This window comes from Nicotiana sylvestris, chromosome 5 (genome assembly GCF_000393655.2).
Source record: "Nicotiana sylvestris chromosome 5, ASM39365v2, whole genome shotgun sequence".
Classification (NCBI taxonomy): Eukaryota; Viridiplantae; Streptophyta; class Magnoliopsida; order Solanales; family Solanaceae; genus Nicotiana; species Nicotiana sylvestris.
The window spans coordinates 34,093,346-34,099,504 of NC_091061.1; positions in this window are offsets into that span (position 1 = coordinate 34,093,346).

The window sequence follows — 6,159 nt, forward strand, 5'->3', positions numbered from 1 at the left end:
TTATGACTTAGGAGCGTGATCGGAATGAGTTTTAGAGGTTCGGAGTAGATTTAGGCTTGAATTTGCGAAGTTGATATTTTGGCGATTTTCGGTTGGTAGGCAAGAGCAGTAGTCCTGTTGTGTCATTTGGGATGTGTGTGCAGCATTTCAGGTCATTCGGACGTGGTTTGGTTGGGTTTTTGTACAAACAGAATTTGGAAGATTTTAGAAAATTTGGCTTGAATCCGATGTGTTTTGGTTGATTTGATATTGTTTGAGGTGTTTTGAAGATTGGTACAAGTTTGAATAAGGTATTAGGATATGTTTGTGCTTTTGGTTGAGGTCCCGAGGGCCGCAGAAGCGGAATTTGGAGAAGTTGTCACGAACCGCAGAAGCGGTTGGAATACCGCATCTGCGATGGCATAGATGCGGAAAGTTGATCGCAGATGCGGAAAGGGGAGCTTAAGTGATTTCTGCAGAAGCGGAGGAAGAACCGCATATGCGGTACCGCAGAAGCGAAAATATAGGCGCAGATGCGAAAATCCCTGGCCAGAAGGTATATATTGTCTTCTTTGCGAAATTTTGCTAAGTTTATCATTTTTTAACACGGGAAAGAGGCTAAGGCATAGGATTTCAAGAGGAATCAAAGGATATCAGTTGGGTAAGTTCCCTAAGCTTAATTCTTTGGGTTTAAGATCAGTTTTCCACTGTTTAATCATGGTTTTAGTGGAGTTACGGAAGAAAAATTGAGGATTAGAGCTTGATATTTAGAGACCTTTAAATGGGATTTGAGGGGCCATTTAGACTCCGATTTCAGTGTTGTTGATATGTATAAACTCGTAGGAGGATAAAGATTCCGTTGATGTAATTTTTATCGAGTTCCGAGACGTGGGCCCGAGGGTCGGGTTTTGGCCAATTTCGAGATTTTTGGTATTATTTGATTGTTTTCGCTTGGGCTTCGTTCGCTTAGCATATTTTGACGTCGTGATTCTGATTTTGGATAGATTCGACACGAGTGGAGGCTGATTCGAGTGGCAAAGGCATCGCAGAGTAGTATTTTCACCAGTTTGAGGTAAGTAATCATTGTAAATCTAGAACTGAGGGTACAAACCCCGGTATTTGACTTGTTTTGATAAATGCGGTGATGCACATGCTAATGACGAGTGTGTGGGCATGCACTGGTAGGGATTGTGACTTGGTCCGTCTCGTAATGACTATTAAGCCGCGTATTTGATTTGGAACCTTATGATATTCCGTACTTTGGCTATTTATACTATATTATGGGCTGTATGGTGTGTTTGGGGCCTTGTGCCGACCTGTTGAGACCCTTAGGGGCATTTTTACTGTTTTGTCTCGCTTTACTTGTTAAAAGCATATCCTCAGTCATGTTTTACCTGTTTAAATGTTTAAAACTGGTTTTATCACTCCACTTCTAATTGTGAGGACTATTTGGGCTGAGTTCCCTAATTTCTATTGTTGCGCCCGAGAGACTGTGAGGTTAATGACTGAGAGAGGTTGAAAACCTAATAGTGAGGATATTATATGTATATATTGTGGATCGGGCTGCACGCCGCAACAACACTTATATGGATCGGGTTGCATGCCGCAGTGATATATATACTGGATCGGGCTGCACGCCGCAGCGATATATATATATATTGGATCGGGCTGCACGCCACAACGATATGATACTTGGGCTGTAGGAGCCCCTCCGGAGTCAGTACACCCTCAGTGAGCGTAGTCGACTATAAATGACGGATCGGGATGCACGCCGCAGTGGTTACTATGATTTCTATTACTATGAGAAATTAATGAGCCTGAGTGCTAAGAGCGAGTATTGAGTGACGAGAGTTGGGTCTCGAATGACTGAGAGGCTGCCCGAGAGGCCATATTCTGAGTGATACATTGCCCGAGGGGCCCAGTTATGATATTTTTACTGACTTCACTTTTCTTTTAAAATAAGCCTCTGTTGGAAAAATTGCTAAGTATATGATTTCAAGTGTTTAAACTGAAATTTAATGATTTTACGACGAAACTGGTTTTAAACTGTGAAGTTGACCTATTATCCTGTTGTTTTCTTCAGTTATATAATTTTTAACTGCTCGTCACTACTTTTAGACCTTATTTACTTTAGTTACTTACTGAGTTGGCGTACTCACGTTACTCCCTGCACCTTGTGTGCAGATCCAGGTGCTCGAGCGGCTGAGTGAGGGTCCTCAGCATTGTCAGAGTTTGGCGGAGACTGCAAGGTAGTTGCATGGCGTCCGCAACCCTTCTTTCTTCCTCTTATCCTTGTTTTTCCCGCATTTTAGACTTGTTATGTATTAGACAGTCAGACTTGTTTATTTAGAGGATCTAAACTCGTGACACCAAATTATGAGGCTGTGTAGTTTCCTGTTATTTGACTTCCGCATATTTTATGTTGCTTTAAATGTTTTATAATGAAATTTGATATTTAAAACCTGGGTTAGAAAATGGCTTATTATTAAAAGGAAAGGGTGTTATGATTCATTGATTGGTTGGCTTGCCTAGTAATGTGATAGGAGCCATCACGACTGGCATTTGGGGCCGTGACACACCCATTCTAGATATGCCCTATGTGGGTTAATAGAAGTAGTATAAGAAGATATGATGGATGAATTATTTGTGTCAGTTGACAATTCCGAAGGATATTGCAAATGTGCTAATAGATCTCCTTGTGAGACACCCAGATGGTACACTTTAAAATAGTGCAGTCAGATATGAGTACTACAAAGACATGCACTATAAGCCTTGAAGGGATACATATTACCTTAGTATGGCTCGCGTCCCTAGTAAAGCGACAACGTTAAGCAACTTGAAGAGCCACTGGATGGAGCAAAGGGAAGCTAAAAGCAAAAGAATGTCTTGTTCGAGTTTTCAGAATAAAGTGATAGGTATAAATATTAGCGGGAAATAAGAAAAGAGTTAATGAAGCATTATGAGTAAGATGTGGTACATGGATGACAATGGTAGATCAGAAGATGACAAAATTACAAACTCTACAGCCAAGCGAAGGAAGAGATGAGAGGTGACAAACCTTAGGACAACAAAAAAGTATAGGCCATACAGTCATGTCCTCATTTCGAGAAATAAGTTCACAACTCTAGCGCGATTACCAAGAGGAAAAGTTAGACCCAGAGTAATAAAAATCAGTATGGGATTGTGAATAAGATAAACTAAATATGAATTAGGGACTGAGTGATTTGGTAATAGTCAGCACCATGAGAATTTCAGATCGCATTGCGGCACTAATAGGACGGACAACAGAAGAAGTTCATGAGAAATTCAGAGAATGGTCATTCAGGAAGACGTTTCCCTAAAGCAAGCAATGTTAGAAAAGTTAAGCTTAAAGGACTGTATGTACTAGTTACATTAAGTGTCACCCTCGCGAGTAAGAGGATTTGTCATCCTTGGTACAAAAGGATTGCCGCAAGGCGAGTAAGGATCATTGATGTTGAGAAACGACGCCAAAGATGAAGAGGTAAAACATCTATAGGTAGTTCCTTGTGGCTTCAGCTCTTAGTACACCCCTAAAGGGGGAATATGGAGTGATGTGGCATTAAGTCAGAATTAAGTAGTTCTAGTGACTATGGAATGATAAAGAAAGAATGCGATAAATGAAAGAGGAATGTGATGACACTTATCCAAATCTTACAGATAGGCTATGATTCAAGAATATTGTGCAAGCATGACGTCAAGGAGAGAAAGTAAAGGTTCCTGCCCGAGCTGTTATTAATAAATAAGAAGCCAGTGCGAGACGTAAGTTAAGACAAAGGAAATAACCCAAGAAAGATTACGAGGAATATTGATATGAGAATGGGCCAACGAGTAGTTAGTTATTCGTTAGGAAGATCCCAGTTATGGCTAAATAGGAGGTTACAGACGAGTCATCAGATCGTGTGAGATAAACACAGTAGAACCCAACATGGAGAGTTGAGCCTCGAAGAATATCATTATAATACTTGAGATATATTCAAACAATAGTCGGGGTAGTTAAAGATACCGTATGAGTGTTACATGGATAAAAGAAAGTACCACTGGGAAGGCAGTTAAAATATCAGTTCAGAAGCAACCATACAAGCACAAGGGCATGGAAGTAAGCAACTACAGATGATTATAAGCAAGTAAGGACATTAAAAAGGTCTGTAATAAGCTCACAACTTTACAAGAGTCAAGGGTTCTCCCTAAGTACTACAACGAAAGACTAGCTGAGGAGATAAGAAAGAAGGCTTCAACCTAAGCACAATGACCAAAAGAGGAAATGGTCATGTAACAACAATCTCACAACAACATTGTAAGCATCCCAAAGGAAAGTGGCACCTACCATGGCTACTAAACGGGAAGTAAGAATTAAAAGTAATATTCGAGATCATATGAGTTGTATGAAAACTCTGGCAAGTGTGGGCACTAAGATAAGTTAAGTATGGACGAAACAAGGGGCAGAAAGACCAGGAAAAGTAATTGCACGCGTTTAAAGAAAGCTGAGATGGAACGAAAGGAATTATTCAATCAATGATCCAGAGTTAATACGTTATAGATACACTCAAGATTTTGGAGCATTATCCAGGCAGCATATTTGTTGATAATCATACAGCTATAGAAGACTCTGATACAAGTTAAAAAAAAGAATTGAGCCCAGGGCATAGACAAATGATTGAATTGTTAGAAGATTGTATCATGGATATTCCATAACACCCATGAAAGGCTAAGGTAATAACTAATACCATGAGCCACAGATCGGAAGATAGCTTAAGCCTATGTAAAGGTTGATCAGAAGAAAGAGAAAACTAAAGAATTACATCACCCAAGTAAATCAAGAGTCTGATTATTGGACCTAGAAAAATTATAGAAGTTGTGCTTGAGAACATGATAGAATCACTCTTAATATCAGATGTTCAAGAGAAATAACATAACAACCATAATCTATAATGGCTCTACAAGAAAGCCATTTAGAAGGAATACCAGCCTCATAAGAAGTCAGTACGAATCTCCCATAGGATTGTGTATGTAGCAGAGGTGCGAGTATTATAATAGTGCTTCAAGTTATGGACGTGAATTACACCTAGGTGGAAGGGAGGTCAGGAAAGAGATAGAATATACGATGCAAAATTTTAAGGTAAGTAAGGTAAAGGTGAACAATGTACGAGATGCTCAAAGGTAGAAGATCGTGAATAATCTATACTTCAGATAGAAGGCTATAAGTACGGGGATCCAATAACCAGGAGTGATAGCGGCATCGTCGCTGACATGTCTTCCAGCCTATGGTTTCTAAATACTGAGAGATCTAGTTAAGAGAGTAGAGAAAAGTTGGAGACGATGTGATGTCTCGCTTGACGTTCCAGAATAACATAAGGAAATCTATGGTGCAAGCAAGTTGAAGGAAAATTGTGAGTAGTATAAAAGGATATGTATAAGTCGCAAGCTAAAGTATGGTAGAGCGACAAAGTTTTAAGGAAACATGAGTGAGGATGAGAAAAGGCAAGTGAAAATGTGACGAGCATTGATAAGTCCTCGAGATTTAGTCCATGGAAACAAGAGAGGTAATGGATTCTTTAAGTTATTGAAAGTTCAATATAGCCTGAATGAACTCAAAGGAGTCTAAGATTAATAGCATTTAGAAGGAATGAAATGCTGACCTGGTAATAAAATGAGGGTATAATTATGATAGATAAAGGATGACGTTTGGTGTCATACCTCTTTTTTCCGCCCCCGCGAGGGGTGAAGGAGTTTTTTCAATTAAATGACAATCGAAACGGGATTTGTTTATTTGTTTCAGAGTCGCCACTTGGGAGATTTAGGGTGTCCCAAGTCACCAATTTAATCCCGAATCGAGGAAAATAATGACTCTGTATTACAGGCCGCGAACCAGAAATCCGGATAAGGAATTCTGTTAACCCGGGAGAAGGTGTTAGGCATTCCCGAGTTCCGTGGTTTTAGCACGGTCGCTCAATTGTCATATTCGGCTTGTTTATCTGATTTAATACATGTTGAACCTATGTGCGAATTTAACTTTTAACCGCTTTTATCATTTACTATTATTTTTATCAAGAATTGCAACATCGTGGAAACACATCTCGAACCACGTCACATCAATGCACCCGTGGTTGTTGGCACATTTCAACTCTGTTGAGATTTGGATTTGGGTCACATAAATGTGCA